The following is a 19,467-nucleotide window of genomic DNA, read 5'->3' as shown; positions in this document are numbered from 1 at the left end:
ATACACAATTTTGCAACTGGGAGACATACATGTATGACAAAATTAGAAAATACATTGCAGATATGTGGACACATGAATCTGAAATTTAAAGTAAAGAGGGAGAAAAGACCGAGGTTCCAGACCATTTCAATATGCAACTGAGAGTTGAGACCCACAAGCTTCTACTGTTTAGCCCAGCCCTTGCACACAGTCAAAAGGTCCCCTGAGCCCAATGAAGGAAAGAGATTGCACTGTGTGAACTCAAATAGGCTGGCCCTTCTTCCTGTCCTCTGTCAAAAGGATAACAAGACAAGACCCCTGACTCTACCTTGGGCAGACTGACTCTACCTTTGGATGCTGGGCAATCTGTCAAAAGTCAAGTGAGCTCTATCAGGAAAAAATGCAGAGTCAAGAGCTAGAAGGCTGAGTGAAAGCATCACAGGAAGAGGCTGCACATGATGCTGTGTAGAGCTTGAAAGGTATGCTCAACACCTCCACTCTAAAACGCACCACAGGAGCAGACAATCAGACTCAAAAGATAATCATGTCTACAGGCTTGGTGGGAGCCTCAGGACACAGGTATACCACAGAAAGCAGTCCCAATGACTACAGGAGGCTCTAGGGGCTTCTAAATTTATGGAGGACCAGGTCATGACAAGAACATGACACCCGCATTGCCTAAGGTTTGAGACTGCTTTCTGCAGTTCTAACACATAGTGTATGTATGATAGTGTGTTCAGTTTTGCAAACATGTATTTTAAACTAGCACTTTAGGAACACAAAAGAAACTCTGGATAAATACTAAGGCACCTGGGAGATCAGGTGAACTCCAGGGAGGACTATCCTAGGAAAAAGGAGGATCAGTGAACATTTAGCTTACAGGGAGCACAGAGGAATTTAACTGTGAGGATCCTGGAGAGTACATGTGTGTGTGCGGGAACCTTCAAGTCTCAAAACTGATGTGAGGAGTTGGTGGTCCAGCTGGGCAAATGGGCACAGAGTGACTTTCAGATCACAGGCCCAGATTTGTCAGCTTAGGAATTCTAACCTAGGACTGAAGCTCCAGGGAGAAGAACTTGATGCTTTTCTTGCTCACTCAAGAACAAAAAGAGACATATGAGGGTGGAGGGGAAGGACTGCTCCTGTGGGGTTACCGAGCCATGGGCTTTTCTCACTTCCTTTACTAGACTTCTTGTGTGTACCCTGGGCTGACCTGGTCGCTCACAGATCCTAAGGAGGGTAAAAAATACCCTCCTCTGTCCCTCTGCAGAGTCCCTTAGGGCAGGGTTTCTTCCTGAGCTCTGGTTTCACAACTCCACAAGGCTAACAGCAGGCAAGTCCCAGATATCCTCCTGTCTCCATCCCTCCACAGTTGGGTTTGCAGGAGTTGGCAGGAAAGCTGGGCATGTGACAGGGGTGTGAGGATCTGAGATCTGGTCCTGTGGAGAATGGAAAAAGTTAACCTCCAAGCCATCTCTCTAGCACTTTCTCTTTTCTTTGGTGAGCAGTAGACCTCTATGGTCTGACATGGGACAGAAGTCCCATGTAACTTCCAGCTGGCCAAGCAGGTTGACAACAAGAACCAGACAGCAAGGGAAGCCAAGGCAAAGCCCAAGGGAGAAGGGACACAGTCTTTCCTCTTCTTTCCTCCACAGAGTGTCTGAAGGAATGTTGGAACTCAGAGAAACCAAGCAAATGTCCTCAGAGAAAGAGATAGGGTGAAGTAGACAAAGACAGAGGCAAGCTGGGCACCACAGAGACTAGGCTCACACGTGCACAGGCCTGGGGAGGCAATCCTGGTGGTGAAAGCTACACTCCTGACTCAGGCCTGAGGAATGGCCTGACCTCCTGTGAAGAGCTGCCCTAAGAGGCCCCAGGAGGCACATTGCCAACACTGCCTAAAGAGCTGCCAATATCACTGTCCCCTCCCTGTCTGCCCCTAACCACCTCCAGTTCCTGAAGAAGCCTGGCACAAGGCAAGAACCTGTAGGAAGGACAAGGACAGCCACCTGGGAGGGAGAAATGAGCATCAGGACCTCTGGGCCTGTGCCCCATGGACCAGGAAGGTAGGAGAGTGACTCTGATCTGCTTCCATCTAGAGGGAGCTGCAGAGCTCCTTTGGAAAGTGAATGGAGGAACAGTTACAGACAGAGCTAAGATCTGAGAGGCTGACAGAGCTGAAGCTGTGTCCTGAGGAGGCAGAAAGGGAGGCTGGACCACCCCACACTATCCTCCACTAAGACAGGGGAAGTGGCTTTCAGTGCTGTCCGGCCTGCTCCACAGCACCCTGTCCAGTGCTCGAGGTCCTGGTTGCCCATTCCACATAAGCCAGGATCCCACTAATCAGGGACCATCCCCCTTCCCAGCCTGGCCTTTGCCCCTCTGTTCAGAGGCCACAGACACAACCTGGAGCCTCTTCATCCTGTATATTCCACATTCTTTAGGACATGTCATAGCCTGAGAGTTGGTGTCCCTCAAAATTCATATGTTATAACCTAATTTCCACTGTGAGAAAAGGAACAGGTTTGTGTAGATGAGCCAAAAAGATACTCACTCACGCACGCGCACGCGCGCACACACACACACACCACACACACAAACACACACATATACACACACTTACAGAAACCCCTTCATGAATGTGACTAGTGCCCTGAAGAACGTGGTCAGGGGTGGCTCTGTTAACCTCTGCCTATGGAACTCAGCTCTAAGGTGCTGTTCAGGAGCTCTGGGCTCGCACCAGGTGATCCATCTGTCAGGACTTTGGCCTTGGACTTCCCAAGTCCAGAGCTATTTTCAATCAATGACTGCTTATTTATCAGGGACTCATATTTTCTGTTGAAGCAGTTATCAGGATGCACATCCTCACCTGGCAAACACCCACTTTCAGGATCCAACAGGGCAGGAATGCTTGCCTATCCCAGGGGACAAGGAGGCCAGGGGACAGCTGGCTATGTGAGGGCCTGCTGGCTCCATGGTGCTCAGAGATTCTCCAAGTCCCTCCACATGGGAGAAGAGTGAAAAAAAGAGAAGAATCAATGAGCAACCCCAGAGAGGACCACAGGAGACTTCATAGAGACCAAGAGGGAAGGAGGCTGCCAGCCAAGGGAGGGCAGAGGATCCTGGGAGTGAACCCATTGTGGTCTGTGCTTCATCAACTATACTCCTGAGAGTGAAGAAGGGCCAGGAGATCCAGGCCACAGTGCTCGGTGACCCTGGAACAGAGCTCTGTCTATGGAGGACCAATGTGACTCAAGAGTGCCAGCCGGTCACTGGGCACATCACAGTTTCTGACAACCAAGACAGGGCTTTGCTGCGGCCAATGCAAGGAACACAGCTGCACAAGGATAGATGCAAGGCCCAGGCAGGGACCACAAAGCCAAGTTCCCCTGAGCACACAGGAAGGGGTAGGTATGTCTGCCGCCCCATCTCCAGCCCACCTCTGCACCACACCCACCCCAGACCCTGTCAGGAAGGGGATGAAGTCACAATCTGACAGTCAAGGAGTCTACAAGGACTAGTGCTGTTACCAGCAAGATGAAGGTCATACCAAGGTCATAAATGCCAAGATGCCAAGGCAATCGGGACAAAGGCAATATGTGAAGGCAACGCCATCCTCGCCACCAGGTCCTCCTGTCCGAGTTTAAGAGTCTCCTTGCCTAAGTGAGCACTCAGCAGACTGGGTAAACAGCCCAGGTTTACCTATGCCTCCATCAAAGGAAACCAGGAAGGGCAGTGGATTAGAAACTAAAGAGACAGAAGTGTGTCAGGCTCTTCACACTGATGTGGGGGGTGGGGGTGAGGGGCGAAGCAGAGGCAAAATGAACCCAGCCAGATATTCCAGGGGCTGCCCAAAGTGTGGGCACTCAGACATAGCCCTGCCAGCAAGGTGAAGGGGGTCAGAGGCTGGGATCAGCAGTGGAGTCCCTGTTTGCCTGCAGAGATGCTCTCCTTTACCATCCCAGCATCATCCTGCTCCCTGGTACCTCTGAAGCCAGGTTGTGCGGCAGCAGCATGACACACCACAAGGCGAGGCATTGGAAAACCTACAAAGGATGTGAGGCAGTCCAGTTCCCCCGCCCATTTAACATCCATGAGCTGGCTGCAGTCCTCAGTCTGCTGGGAGACCCGGGTTCAGCTGACCAGGACCTGCTGCAGGTCCCAGCCTGCAAGGCCTGCACCACAGCTTTCCAGGGGCCTGGCCTGACCACTGCCCCCTGACCTGGATGGGGAGAGAGGCTTCCTAGCATTCCACACATACCCATTTCTAGGCTCCTTCACTGCACCTGCTCAGAGGCCCGGTTATTAACACTGCTCCCCGTTTCTTGCTATCTCCCAGAAGAACAAAAGAATTACTAAACAGCCCTTAGAAATTTTATCACAGGACAATGAACCAAAGACCAGAGACTACGACCTAGACAGAGCAGAATACACCTATTTCCTCAGGACATTAGGTCCCAGGTGAGCCAGGCACAGGAGCCACGGGTGAGGGCTGCTCTCTTAGGAACTTCCCAATACCTTCCAGGTGGGGAAAGAGACACAGCTCCTTACCTCCTGGGATGGGAGGAGCATTTGAGCATGAGGTGACATTTACAACCTAAGCTTCAGTAGCACTCACTATGGCAAAGGGGCCATTGGTGGCAGGCAGGCCCTGATCCCCAGGGTCTACTGGGCTTTGGCCATCCTGCCTAGGGCACAACCAGCTCCACACATCCTCCAGGCCTCGCCTCTTCCTGTGCCTGGTGTCCATCAGGACAGGAGAGAGGATGATTCTGGCTCTGTGGTGTTTGGTGGAAAGGCCTGGCTCTGACTCCTCAGCAGGCTCCATGGCCACAGAGTGGGCTCCATGGTCGTTCAACAGGAAGCACACCCTCTCCAGACCCAAGAGAACACAGGGCCTCACCTCGGGAGGGTGAGAGAACCAGAGCAGTGGCTTTCAGGTGAAGTCAGCCAATCAGGTCCTGCGGAGAACAAGAGAGAGGACCTTCAGGGAACCTTTGCTTTTCTTGCCTTTCCAACAGGAGGGCTAAGTAGTCTTGGGAAGACAGCAAGGATGTTAACTCCAAACCAGGAGGACGACGAGGGAGAGGAAGAGGAGGTGGAGGAAGAGGAGGAGGAGGGGAGGAAGAGGTGGAGGAGGGGGAAAAGGAGGAGGAGGAGGGGGAGGAAGAGAAGGAGAAGGGGAAAGAGGAGGAGGAAGAGGAGTAATGACATCATAGCCGTGAGCAAGGAACCTCAAAACAGTCACACGTGGTATGTAGGTACCCTACCAGACACTGCTGTGGACTCTCCCTTCCCGGATAGGAACACATTACCCGACCTCTGAGTGGGACCCATGTCCCCACCAACTCACACCCACAGAGAGGGCGTCTACAAAGGGCACAGGTTTCCAGTGTCATGTGAACCAGTAGCCAGCAAGCACAGGGTCCTGGGCTGAAGGGCACAGGTCCAGAAACACATTGGGTGCCAAGGATCCGGCATGCCTTCAGCATGGCACTTTCTGTGGTGGTGAGGCCTTCCCACTGAAGCCACGCTCAAACCAAGGGAAGCACCTTGGGTAGGAGATCCACGGTAGCTGGAGTGTCCCATTCCTGCTGACCCAGAGCATCAGCCTGCCTTCACTGGGCACACTTCAGTAAGATAAAGAAAGCAGCACAGGTCAAGGAGGCACAGAGTGGGTGTGGTTTTAGGGAGCAGTCATCTGGCTGTCCCTTCAAGGACAGAGTGTAGCGGCTCTGTCTTGGCTCTGGTGGGTATGTCTCTTCTCTTTCGGCACAAAGATGGTGCCCGACTCAGGGCACCTTTCTTTTGGTGTGTGGCTCACATCTTCCTCACCTCCAGTACTCATGACTCACAGAAAATGCTCATCTTCTGTGCAAACGGCTTTCCTTAAGGGTTTCCGTGACCCCTGGACTCTTCTCCTGCTTGGCAGAACTCTGTGGACAGAGCTCACAAAACACAGGCAGGCCCTGGGTAGACAGACCACAGACAGACAGACAGACAGACAGGTTACTGTATGCATTCTTGCATGGCTCTCTTACTGGGTTATTTAATCCTTCTCTGAGGATCAGGTCTCTCTGGGAGTCTCTCTGGGAGACTCACTGAGGGTCCTGAGTCCCCACACACATGTGTATGCCCTGTCTCTGCACTGCCTCCCTGCTTCCCCCGCCCACTCCCTGCCAGGGCCCATCCTCTGCCATTGCTTTAGGGAACCTGGCTCCCCACCAATTGCTCCATGCAACCTGGCTCCCCAGCAGGGTGCCTTGCATTGAAGATCAGAATTTCCACAGCAGTCACAGTTGTTTCCCTGGGAAACGGGTCTCTTTTGAGACAAAAAAAAAAAAAAAAAAAAAAAAAATTGCCTTCCTCATCCTTGTCTTTTGGTTTTATTTTGTCTTTAGGCAGGGTCTCATTCAGCCCAGGCTGGCCTTGTAAGTTCTAGGTCAGCAAGGATGACATGCCTGACCCTCCTCCCCCAGATCCTCACACCTCCATCTCCTCCTGAATGCTAAGATTACAGTTGTGGCCTGCCACATCTGCTTTAAAGTGGCTCTGGGCATCCAAGCCAGGGCTTCTTTATGTGCCCCAGACAGGCAAGCAAGCACCCTGGCCACCAGGCTCTGGCCTATCCCCTCTGTCTCCTTAGGACCTGAGGCACTTTATCAGACAGGGTGTTGCTCTCCAGCATTGGCTTGTTGGAGTCACAGCAATGCCCCATGCGTGGGGCTCCTGAATGGAGAGCCAACAGTCTGAGCCACTGGAGAGGACTTAGCTTCAGAGCCTTGCTAACTCAGACCTGTTCTCAGTGTGGAGCCTGGGCTAAGCTATGATTCTCAGTGCTCCTGCCTCAGCCTTTGACCAACTAGAAGCACAGCCTGTGGCCCTGTGTCCAGCCTTGGCTATTAAGGCAGTGGTGAGCTAGTGCTATTCAGAAAAATTTAAAGAAAAACAAATTGCTGCTAGACCATTTTCAGACCCGGTCTCCTCAGCCAGCTGGATGCCTGCTAAGTTCTCAAACCTGTTTCCGGGGCAGGGTTCAAACTCAAGGGGTGTTAGGGAACGTCTGAAAAAACACTTGACATTGCTCTTTACCAAAAACGTGCCAGTGGATTGCTTTGAAATTAAAAGCCAATGCTACCTATTTGTGTGAGCAAGATTTGAACATTTCTAGGGAAGTCAAGGCCTTACCGGGTCATCACTATACCCTGAGAGTCATCACCATACCCTGAGAGGTGCAGGGGTCAGCAGGTGGTGGGAGGCAGATTTGGGGAGGTTCCCTTCCCTCTGTAAATTCACCATGAAGCAAAACCTAGGGTTTCCTGCTAAGCCCCAGACACCTCTTGCCCCTTGCTCACAAAGACTGGGGCTTTCTCTTCCCTGCCCACTGCTGCTGCGTTCTGGCCCTGTGCTGCTGCCTTGACTCTCAACACTGAGCAGGACAGAGGGGAGCTTTTGCTAATTGGCCGAGTCAGGGAAGATGGCCGCTTTACCCGGGGGCCCCAGGCTGTTGGTATTGCTGCCACCACAGAAGAGACTCTGCAGGCAGCCTCCCTCCATCCCACCTCCAAAGGTGTGACCAGAGCCTGCTCCTCAGCTCCACTAAAGTTAGTTTGGCGCTGGACCACAGAGATGATCTAAATACCCAGTTATGAGACGATTCCTCCAGACGACCGACTGACACCGACGGACCGTTGAAGGCCCACAGGAGCCTGGAAAAGGAAGGTCTTGCTTAAGTGGGGCTGTCTGCATCATCTGGGCATTGGAGAGAAGTCAGTTGGCAGCAAATCGAACATTGTTTTGGAAAAGAGGATCCCATAACTTTTCACTCACTCCCGACGTTGAGGGATGGCCACCAAATCTCACACCCTCAGCAGATCCAATTTGGGTTTTGCCAATATCGCTAGACATTGGGCCTGCAGTTAAAAGACCCTCCTGGATCATTTGGTTTATGAAACTGGATGGGAAGGAACCGTTAATCTAGAGGCCACGCGCGCCCTCTGCTGGCCGTTTGAGCCCACGGTCGGCAGGTCGAGCATTAATATGAGGGCTTCCTCCTGATTGGTCTGTTGGAGTCACTTAGGTTCCCAGGCTTCGACCTCTCAGTTCATAGTATTTGGGGGAGGAGTGATCAGAAGTCAAGAAAAGAGAAAATGCACAAAATATATGTAACTAATAGCTGAGTCCCCTCCTCCTTTATTATGTTTTAGTATGTAATTATGTCTGAGTTATCTGGTCTTCCCATTCCTTACTAAAGACACTATCCTGGGGGCTTTTGCGTTGATGGTATCTAAGTGGTGCATGCTGATCCAGTCGATGTGTCTGGAAATAACGGGTTATTTGAACATGACTGTCCCCTACATGTGTCCCCATCTGTTCCCTTACAATCCCATCCCTTCAAAAGCATCCGAATTGTCCCTGATGTCACATATCAAATATATGTTAATGATGGCATAACCTCAAAAGATCAGGAGTCCATTGTCCTGGAGCTGTCCAAAGAACAGCCACACAGGCGAGAGATCTGGTGAGAATGCCTGTACTGACCTACCCAAGGATGAAAAAAATAGAATTGTGTTATAATGAAGTTACTGGTTGCTATTTATGTTTTCAACAGCAACCTGTCTAAACAAATACCACTTAAAAAGATTTTACATAGCCAGGTGTGTTGGCATATGCCTTTAATCCCAGCACTTGGGAGGCAGAAGCAGGCGAATTTCTGAGTTCAAGGCCAGTCTGGTCTACAAAGTGAGTTCCAGGACAGCCAGGGCTATACAGAGAAACTCTGTCTCAAAAAAACAAAAAACAAAACAAAATACAAACAAACAAAAAACAAAAACAAAAAGATTTTATGTAAAGGCCAAATTCAAATAAGATCAAGAAAGTAAGTATTAGTTTTGATTTACATTATATATTTAAATAAATAGATATGCATATGTTCTCATAATGTATAAGAGATCGTGTTGAGGGTTCCAGAGATGACTAAGCAGTTAAGATTGCTTACTGCTCCCCAGTGGCTTTCTAATACCAACATGTGTGCTCGAAACTGTTAATTCCAGGTCAGGGGAACTGATGCCCTCTTCAGGCCTCCTCAGGTACTGCATGTACCTGGTGCCCATGCATACTTACATACATACATACATACATACATACATACATACATACATACATACATACTGAACACTCAATAGGCATAAAATAAAATACAAATAAGTAACTTTTAAAAAAGATAGTGTTAAAACAGAACCAGGGCTGGGCGTGGTGGCGCACACCTTTAATCCCAGAACTTGGGAAGCAGAGGCAGGCGAATTTCTGAGTTTGAGGCCAGCCTGGTCTACAAAGTGAGTTCCAGGACAGCCAGGGCTACATAGAGAAACCCTGTCTCAAAAACAAACCAAAACAAAACAACAAAAACCAAAACCAAAACAAAACAAAACAAAACCAGAACCAGGGATTTTTGTACCCATATTTCCTTTCTGGCCCTCAATAGTCAAGGTGGCTTTTTCAAATCAATATATGTGACTCCTGCATGTGTTACTGTGCACATCTGGCTGCAGGCACTCGTGGAGGCCAGAAGAGAACACTACATCCTGTGGAACTGCAGTTAAACATGGAACTTGATATGTATGCTGAGGACATAATTCTGGTTCTCAGCAAGAACAGTAGGTGCCTGTCCCCTAGGCTGTCTTACAGTACCTCAAGATGACTTTTCAAGCCAGACAAGCTGCAATCAGGATAGCAGATGTTTAGAATGTCCTCTGTGATTTTTCTGAAGGTCATGTCAAATGAGAAGAAAGCACACTTCAGACTCCTGTCTGGTCCTCTCTGGCAGATGGTGCCTTTCTTCCTTGGCCTTCAGACAGGGATAAGTAATGTCTTTAAATCTCTGAGCAATGATTCCTAAAAAGAAGCAAGCCAAATGTTCTATCTTAATCATCCTGTTTGTGTTAAAGAATAAAAGATTATATATACAGAAGGTCACAAGTACTTCATATCCAACTGGTTGAATCTCTCCCAATAGAAGGCAGAATCCTGATGGAACGCATTTTTGATGCTTTGCGTCCTATGAGAAACTGGAACAGTCTTGTCCAACACACATGATGGAGAAAAGGTACTTTTGAACGAGTTAAAAGCAAAGAGACTGTCTTCTCCACCTCTGGCTTAGTACCAGGCATACACAGAGCATAGCACATACAACTGGGCCATAAGTAGAAACCAAACAGCTTCCGCCTCCAGCTTCCTGCTCTGTTTGAGATCCTAAACTTACTTCCTTTGATGTGGAAGCTTAAGTCAACTATAAACCCTTTCCTCCCCAAGTTGCTTTGGTCATGGAGGTTCATAAGAGCAATAGCAACCCACCTACCAAGGGGGCTGACAGCCAATCCTGCACGAGCACAACGCAAATGTCGTTGCGCTCCAACGGCCAGCAGAGGGCATGCGCGTGAGTTTGAAATTGAACTCAAAAAGCCCATGGATAGGGTAGACAATCCTACTCGGATCCTAGGCAAGAAGCAGGGAAATCAAGCGACTTTACTTGGCTGTCAGCCAAGAGACTAAGAATCAAAAGTGCATGAAGACTCATTTACAAAGAAACGTTCAGTTTACTGCCAACTGACTTCTCTCCGATGCCCAGATGATGCAGACAGCCCCACTTAAGCAAGACCTTCCTTTTCCAGGCTCCTGTGGGCCTTCAACGGTCCGTCGGTGTCAGTCGGTCGTCTGGAGGAATCGTCTCATAACTGGGTATTTAGATCATCTCTGTGGTCCAGCGCCAAACTAACTTTAGTGGAGCTGAGGAGCAGGCTCTGGTCACACCTTTGGAGGTGGGATGGAGGGAGGCTGCCTGCAGAGTCTCTTCTGTGGTGGCAGCAATACCAACAGCCTGGGGCCCCCGGGTAAAGCGGCCATCTTCCCTGACTCGGCCAATTAGCAAAAGCTCCCCTCTGTCCTGCTCAGTGTTGAGAGTCAAGGCAGCAGCACAGGGCCAGAACGCAGCAGCAGTGGGCAGGGAAGAGAAAGCCCCAGTCTTTGTGAGCAAGGGGCAAGAGGTGTCTGGGGCTTAGCAGGAAACCCTAGGTTTTGCTTCATGGTGAATTTACAGAGGGAAGGGAACCTCCCCAAATCTGCCTCCCACCACCTGCTGACCCCTGCACCTCTCAGGGTATGGTGATGACTCTCAGGGTATAGTGATGACCCGGTAAGGCCTTGACTTCCCTAGAAATGTTCAAATCTTGCTCACACAAATAGGTAGCATTGGCTTTTAATTTCAAAGCAATCCACTGGCACGTTTTTGGTAAAGAGCAATGTCAAGTGTTTTTTCAGACGTTCCCTAACACCCCTTGAGTTTGAACCCTGCCCCGGAAACAGGTTTGAGAACTTAGCAGGCATCCAGCTGGCTGAGGACACCAGGTCTGAAAATGGTCTAGCAGCAATTTGTTTTTCTTTAAATTTTTCTGAATAGCACTAGCTCACCACTGCCTTAATAGCCAAGGCTGGACACAGGGCCACAGGCTGTGCTTCTAGTTGGTCAAAGGCTGAGGCAGGAGCACTGAGAATCATAGCTTAGCCCAGGCTCCACACTGAGAACAGGTCTGAGTTAGCAAGGCTCTGAAGCTAAGTCCTCTCCAGTGGCTCAGACTGTTGGCTCTCCATTCAGGAGCCCCACGCATGGGGCATTGCTGTGACTCCAACAAGCCAATGCTGGAGAGCAACACCCTGTCTGATAAAGTGCCTCAGGTCCTAAGGAGACAGAGGGGATAGGCCAGAGCCTGGTGGCCAGGGTGCTTGCTTGCCTGTCTGGGGCACATAAAGAAGCCCTGGCTTGGATGCCCAGAGCCACTTTAAAGCAGATGTGGCAGGCCACAACTGTAATCTTAGCATTCAGGAGGAGATGGAGGTGTGAGGATCTGGGGGAGGAGGGTCAGGCATGTCATCCTTGCTGACCTAGAACTTACAAGGCCAGCCTGGGCTGAATGAGACCCTGCCTAAAGACAAAATAAAACCAAAAGACAAGGATGAGGAAGGCAATTTTTTTTTTTTTTTTTTTTTTTTGTCTCAAAAGAGACCCGTTTCCCAGGGAAACAACTGTGACTGCTGTGGAAATTCTGATCTTCAATGCAAGGCACCCTGCTGGGGAGCCAGGTTGCATGGAGCAATTGGTGGGGAGCCAGGTTCCCTAAAGCAATGGCAGAGGATGGGCCCTGGCAGGGAGTGGGCGGGGGAAGCAGGGAGGCAGTGCAGAGACAGGGCATACACATGTGTGTGGGGACTCAGGACCCTCAGTGAGTCTCCCAGAGAGACTCCCAGAGAGACCTGATCCTCAGAGAAGGATTAAATAACCCAGTAAGAGAGCCATGCAAGAATGCATACAGTAACCTGTCTGTCTGTCTGTCTGTCTGTGGTCTGTCTACCCAGGGCCTGCCTGTGTTTTGTGAGCTCTGTCCACAGAGTTCTGCCAAGCAGGAGAAGAGTCCAGGGGTCACGGAAACCCTTAAGGAAAGCCGTTTGCACAGAAGATGAGCATTTTCTGTGAGTCATGAGTACTGGAGGTGAGGAAGATGTGAGCCACACACCAAAAGAAAGGTGCCCTGAGTCGGGCACCATCTTTGTGCCGAAAGAGAAGAGACATACCCACCAGAGCCAAGACAGAGCCGCTACACTCTGTCCTTGAAGGGACAGCCAGATGACTGCTCCCTAAAACCACACCCACTCTGTGCCTCCTTGACCTGTGCTGCTTTCTTTATCTTACTGAAGTGTGCCCAGTGAAGGCAGGCTGATGCTCTGGGTCAGCAGGAATGGGACACTCCAGCTACCGTGGATCTCCTACCCAAGGTGCTTCCCTTGGTTTGAGCGTGGCTTCAGTGGGAAGGCCTCACCACCACAGAAAGTGCCATGCTGAAGGCATGCCGGATCCTTGGCACCCAATGTGTTTCTGGACCTGTGCCCTTCAGCCCAGGACCCTGTGCTTGCTGGCTACTGGTTCACATGACACTGGAAACCTGTGCCCTTTGTAGACGCCCTCTCTGTGGGTGTGAGTTGGTGGGGACATGGGTCCCACTCAGAGGTCGGGTAATGTGTTCCTATCCGGGAAGGGAGAGTCCACAGCAGTGTCTGGTAGGGTACCTACATACCACGTGTGACTGTTTTGAGGTTCCTTGCTCACGGCTATGATGTCATTACTCCTCTTCCTCCTCCTCTTTCCCCTTCTCCTTCTCTTCCTCCCCCTCCTCCTCCTCCTTTTCCCCCTCCTCCACCTCTTCCTCCCCTCCTCCTCCTCTTCCTCCACCTCCTCTTCCTCTCCCTCGTCGTCCTCCTGGTTTGGAGTTAACATCCTTGCTGTCTTCCCAAGACTACTTAGCCCTCCTGTTGGAAAGGCAAGAAAAGCAAAGGTTCCCTGAAGGTCCTCTCTCTTGTTCTCCGCAGGACCTGATTGGCTGACTTCACCTGAAAGCCACTGCTCTGGTTCTCTCACCCTCCCGAGGTGAGGCCCTGTGTTCTCTTGGGTCTGGAGAGGGTGTGCTTCCTGTTGAACGACCATGGAGCCCACTCTGTGGCCATGGAGCCTGCTGAGGAGTCAGAGCCAGGCCTTTCCACCAAACACCACAGAGCCAGAATCATCCTCTCTCCTGTCCTGATGGACACCAGGCACAGGAAGAGGCGAGGCCTGGAGGATGTGTGGAGCTGGTTGTGCCCTAGGCAGGATGGCCAAAGCCCAGTAGACCCTGGGGATCAGGGCCTGCCTGCCACCAATGGCCCCTCTGCCATAGTGAGTGCTACTGAAGCTTAGGTTGTAAATGTCACCTCATGCTCAAATGCTCCTCCCATCCCAGGAGGTAAGGAGCTGTGTCTCTTTCCCCACCTGGAAGGTATTGGGAAGTTCCTAAGAGAGCAGCCCTCACCCGTGGCTCCTGTGCCTGGCTCACCTGGGACCTAATGTCCTGAGGAAATAGGTGTATTCTGCTCTGTCTAGGTCGTAGTCTCTGGTCTTTGGTTCATTGTCCTGTGATAAAATTTCTAAGGGCTGTTTAGTAATTCTTTTGTTCTTCTGGGAGATAGCAAGAAACGGGGAGCAGTGTTAATAACCGGGCCTCTGAGCAGGTGCAGTGAAGGAGCCTAGAAATGGGTATGTGTGGAATGCTAGGAAGCCTCTCTCCCCATCCAGGTCAGGGGGCAGTGGTCAGGCCAGGCCCCTGGAAAGCTGTGGTGCAGGCCTTGCAGGCTGGGACCTGCAGCAGGTCCTGGTCAGCTGAACCCGGGTCTCCCAGCAGACTGAGGACTGCAGCCAGCTCATGGATGTTAAATGGGCGGGGGAACTGGACTGCCTCACATCCTTTGTAGGTTTTCCAATGCCTCGCCTTGTGGTGTGTCATGCTGCTGCCACACAACCTGGCTTCAGAGGTACCAGGGAGCAGGATGATGCTGGGATGGTAAAGGAGAGCATCTCTGCAGGCAAACAGGGACTCCACTGCTGATCCCAGCCTCTGACCCCCTTCACCTTGCTGGCAGGGCTATGTCTGAGTGCCCACACTTTGGGCAGCCCCTGGAATATCTGGCTGGGTTCATTTTGCCTCTGCTTCGCCCCTCACCCCCACCCCCCACATCAGTGTGAAGAGCCTGACACACTTCTGTCTCTTTAGTTTCTAATCCACTGCCCTTCCTGGTTTCCTTTGATGGAGGCATAGGTAAACCTGGGCTGTTTACCCAGTCTGCTGAGTGCTCACTTAGGCAAGGAGACTCTTAAACTCGGACAGGAGGACCTGGTGGCGAGGATGGCGTTGCCTTCACATATTGCCTTTGTCCCGATTGCCTTGGCATCTTGGCATTTATGACCTTGGTATGACCTTCATCTTGCTGGTAACAGCACTAGTCCTTGTAGACTCCTTGACTGTCAGATTGTGACTTCATCCCCTTCCTGACAGGGTCTGGGGTGGGTGTGGTGCAGAGGTGGGCTGGAGATGGGGCGGCAGACATACCTACCCCTTCCTGTGTGCTCAGGGGAACTTGGCTTTGTGGTCCCTGCCTGGGCCTTGCATCTATCCTTGTGCAGCTGTGTTCCTTGCATTGGCCGCAGCAAAGCCCTGTCTTGGTTGTCAGAAACTGTGATGTGCCCAGTGACCGGCTGGCACTCTTGAGTCACATTGGTCCTCCATAGACAGAGCTCTGTTCCAGGGTCACCGAGCACTGTGGCCTGGATCTCCTGGCCCTTCTTCACTCTCAGGAGTATAGTTGATGAAGCACAGACCACAATGGGTTCACTCCCAGGATCCTCTGCCCTCCCTTGGCTGGCAGCCTCCTTCCCTCTTGGTCTCTATGAAGTCTCCTGTGGTCCTCTCTGGGGTTGCTCATTGATTCTTCTCTTTTTTTCACTCTTCTCCCATGTGGAGGGACTTGGAGAATCTCTGAGCACCATGGAGCCAGCAGGCCCTCACATAGCCAGCTGTCCCCTGGCCTCCTTGTCCCCTGGGATAGGCAAGCATTCCTGCCCTGTTGGATCCTGAAAGTGGGTGTTTGCCAGGTGAGGATGTGCATCCTGATAACTGCTTCAACAGAAAATATGAGTCCCTGATAAATAAGCAGTCATTGATTGAAAATAGCTCTGGACTTGGGAAGTCCAAGGCCAAAGTCCTGACAGATGGATCACCTGGTGCGAGCCCAGAGCTCCTGAACAGCACCTTAGAGCTGAGTTCCATAGGCAGAGGTTAACAGAGCCACCCCTGACCACGTTCTTCAGGGCACTAGTCACATTCATGAAGGGGTTTCTGTAAGTGTGTGTATATGTGTGTGTTTGTGTGTGTGGTGTGTGTGTGTGTGCGCGCGTGCGCGTGCGTGAGTGAGTATCTTTTTGGCTCATCTACACAAACCTGTTCCTTTTCTCACAGTGGAAATTAGGTTATAACATATGAATTTTGAGGGACACCAACTCTCAGGCTATGACATGTCCTAAAGAATGTGGAATATACAGGATGAAGAGGCTCCAGGTTGTGTCTGTGGCCTCTGAACAGAGGGGCAAAGGCCAGGCTGGGAAGGGGGATGGTCCCTGATTAGTGGGATCCTGGCTTATGTGGAATGGGCAACCAGGACCTCGAGCACTGGACAGGGTGCTGTGGAGCAGGCCGGACAGCACTGAAAGCCACTTCCCCTGTCTTAGTGGAGGATAGTGTGGGGTGGTCCAGCCTCCCTTTCTGCCTCCTCAGGACACAGCTTCAGCTCTGTCAGCCTCTCAGATCTTAGCTCTGTCTGTAACTGTTCCTCCATTCACTTTCCAAAGGAGCTCTGCAGCTCCCTCTAGATGGAAGCAGATCAGAGTCACTCTCCTACCTTCCTGGTCCATGGGGCACAGGCCCAGAGGTCCTGATGCTCATTTCTCCCTCCCAGGTGGCTGTCCTTGTCCTTCCTACAGGTTCTTGCCTTGTGCCAGGCTTCTTCAGGAACTGGAGGTGGTTAGGGGCAGACAGGGAGGGGACAGTGATATTGGCAGTTCTTTAGGCAGTGTTGGCAATGTGCCTCCTGGGGCCTCTTAGGGCAGCTCTTCACAGGAGGTCAGGCCATTCCTCAGGCCTGAGTCAGGAGTGTAGCTTTCACCACCAGGATTGCCTCCCCAGGCCTGTGCACGTGTGAGCCTAGTCTCTGTGGTGCCCAGCTTGCCTCTGTCTTTGTCTACTTCACCCTATCTCTTTCTCTGAGGACATTTGCTTGGTTTCTCTGAGTTCCAACATTCCTTCAGACACTCTGTGGAGGAAAGAAGAGGAAAGACTGTGTCCCTTCTCCCTTGGGCTTTGCCTTGGCTTCCCTTGCTGTCTGGTTCTTGTTGTCAACCTGCTTGGCCAGCTGGAAGTTACATGGGACTTCTGTCCCATGTCAGACCATAGAGGTCTACTGCTCACCAAAGAAAAGAGAAAGTGCTAGAGAGATGGCTTGGAGGTTAACTTTTTCCATTCTCCACAGGACCAGATCTCAGATCCTCACACCCCTGTCACATGCCCAGCTTTCCTGCCAACTCCTGCAAACCCAACTGTGGAGGATGGAGACAGGAGGATATCTGGGACTTGCCTGCTGTTAGCCTTGTGGAGTTGTGAAACCAGAGCTCAGGAAGAAACCCTGCCCTAAGGGACTCTGCAGAGGGACAGAGGAGGGTATTTTTTACCCTCCTTAGGATCTGTGAGCGACCAGGTCAGCCCAGGGTACACACAAGAAGTCTAGTAAAGGAAGTGAGAAAAGCCCATGGCTCGGTAACCCCACAGGAGCAGTCCTTCCCCTCCACCCTCATATGTCTCTTTTTGTTCTTGAGTGAGCAAGAAAAGCATCAAGTTCTTCTCCCTGGAGCTTCAGTCCTAGGTTAGAATTCCTAAGCTGACAAATCTGGGCCTGTGATCTGAAAGTCACTCTGTGCCCATTTGCCCAGCTGGACCACCAACTCCTCACATCAGTTTTGAGACTTGAAGGTTCCCGCACACACACATGTACTCTCCAGGATCCTCACAGTTAAATTCCTCTGTGCTCCCTGTAAGCTAAATGTTCACTGATCCTCCTTTTTCCTAGGATAGTCCTCCCTGGAGTTCACCTGATCTCCCAGGTGCCTTAGTATTTATCCAGAGTTTCTTTTGTGTTCCTAAAGTGCTAGTTTAAAATACATGTTTGCAAAACTGAACACACTATCATACATACACAATGTGTTAGGACTGCAGAAAGTAGTCTCAAACCTTAGGCAATGCGGGTGTCATGTTCTTGTCATGACCTGGTCCTCCATAAATTTAGAAGCCCCTAGAGCCTCCTGTAGTCATTGGGACTGCTTTCTGTGGTATACCTGTGTCCTGAGGCTCCCACCAAGGCTATAAGCACGATTATGGTTTCAGTCCCATTTTTCTCTCTTGTGTGCTCATTTTCCCACTCTGGGTGACAATGGGCAGCATTCCTTTGTTTCAGAGGAGGAAACTAGAAAATGGCACTGCTGTGTCCTTTACAGAGCCACCTCTGTCCTCAATGCTATGCCTTGGGCCCCAAGAGGATAAGCAGTGCGAATTCCCTCCTCCTCTGGGTGCAGCCTGTTCATGTGCCCTTGGTTTCAGTCTTCTCTTGATGCTTTGAGCTTTATACACCTTGGCTCAGTGGTTTCTCCTGGCAGGAAGGGGTCTTTGCCAGAAGCACAGCTTTCGAGTTGCAGAGTTAGTCAAAGCCCAAGTTAGTTCAGGGATTATTTTTCTTGTCACTTGACCTAGGAAGGGAAGGTATTAAAGCCCAAGGTTTCCTCCACTGGACTCAGATGAGGGTTTGGATGTGTATGGGGGGAGTTAAGCTGAACTCCAGCAATATCCTTGAGGGTCCAACTTTATGCTGAGTATTGAGATTTGCCCATGTACCTTATCCTCTGAGGCCCCTAGTGCCTCCTATAGCTAGTCATCATGACTGTTTTCTGTGGTGCACCCTTGTTCCCTGAGGCTACCACCCACACCTCCAGCTTGGTTGTGTTGTCAATAAACAATGAAAAAATCATCAATCCCTGTCCTGTAAACTTATTTGTCCAATATCAAGATTTAAAGCATGAAACTCAATATGATTTCTTCTTTTTTGAGTGGCTTCAAATGCTCTCCTCACCACCCCCACCTTAACTAAAAACATAACCCTAGGAGGAGATGTGTGTGTGTGTATTTAGGTTTTAAAAAGTGGGGAGGTGTTTCCTAGGAAAATATCTTCTCCCAAGAACAGAATTCTTTAACTCAGAAGAAGTGCATCTTAGACACTTATTTTAGGATTTCTTATGACACTATCTGTTCCCATCAGTATGACCTTCACCTCTGTTCCCTGACCTGGGCCTGCAGTTCAGAATCCCCTGGAGGGCTGGAGAGATGGCTCAGTGGTAAAGAGCACTGACTGCTCTTCCACAGGTCCTGAGTTCAATTCCCAGCAACCACATGGTGGCTCACAACCATCTGTAACGGGATCTGATGCCCTCTTCTAAAGTGTCTGAAGACAGCTACAGTGTACTCATATACATTAAAAAAAAAAAAAAAAAAGGATCCCCTGGAATCCTGTGGAAACAGTTGGTGTTCAACCACCACAACATATCTTTTCCCAGGGCCCCCATAGCCTGAGAGATTCCTGTGTGTGGTGTTTCTGCTGCCCCTAAGGCCACACTATGTGTCTCCAGTCCTGGTAGAATTAGAAAGCTAAAGCTCCAGACTCCCTGTACCTGAAGAGTCTCCTGTGTGTCTCAGGGACCTTGAAGAAGCCAGAGTGCAGAATTTTAATAAGGTTACTGATCAATTGGCCTAAAAGAGAGGACTTACCCCAAGTGTCTAATGAGCCCTTTGAGGGAGAATGCTTTCCCTGGATTGTAGAAGAAGGGAAACCATGTAACCTCCCCTCAGCCTGAAGCAGGCTGAGCCAGACCTTGACCTTGCTGCCACTAAGGAGATTACCTAGGGTGGAACCTTCCTCCCTACATCACTTTATTGGTGAGCCACCCATCACTGTTCCCCTTCAAGATACTGCTACCTG

General features: G+C 50.6%; 2 long non-coding RNA genes across 3 annotated transcripts; one reads left to right on the top strand and one right to left on the bottom strand.

The window, feature by feature from the left end:
• LOC110293556 (uncharacterized) lies at positions 1 to 9,867 on the bottom strand. Of its 2 annotated transcripts, XR_002377815.2 has the most exons (5): positions 9,670 to 9,867; positions 7,622 to 7,688; positions 5,532 to 5,948; positions 4,883 to 4,940; positions 1 to 1,418 (listed from the first exon to the last, which is right to left on the bottom strand). It is a non-coding gene; the product is annotated as an uncharacterized LOC110293556 (long non-coding RNA). The 2 variants fall into 2 exon arrangements; XR_002377814.2 differs by lacking the exon at positions 9,670 to 9,867 and having other exon boundaries at positions 7,622 to 7,789.
• Positions 9,868 to 10,457: 590 nt separating this feature from the next.
• On the top strand, positions 10,458 to 18,421 carry LOC147004294 (uncharacterized). Its single transcript, XR_015047365.1, has 4 exons — positions 10,458 to 10,716; positions 12,388 to 12,804; positions 13,396 to 13,453; positions 16,918 to 18,421. It is a non-coding gene; the product is annotated as an uncharacterized LOC147004294 (long non-coding RNA).
• Positions 18,422 to 19,467: the final 1,046 nt, after the last annotated feature.

Source organism: Mus caroli, unplaced genomic scaffold (genome assembly GCF_978045245.1).
Source record: "Mus caroli unplaced genomic scaffold, Mus_caroli_1 scaffold_6, whole genome shotgun sequence".
Classification (NCBI taxonomy): Eukaryota; Metazoa; Chordata; class Mammalia; order Rodentia; family Muridae; genus Mus; species Mus caroli.
Note: the sequence above shows the minus strand (reverse complement) of the source record. Positions and strands in the feature narration are given on the sequence as shown.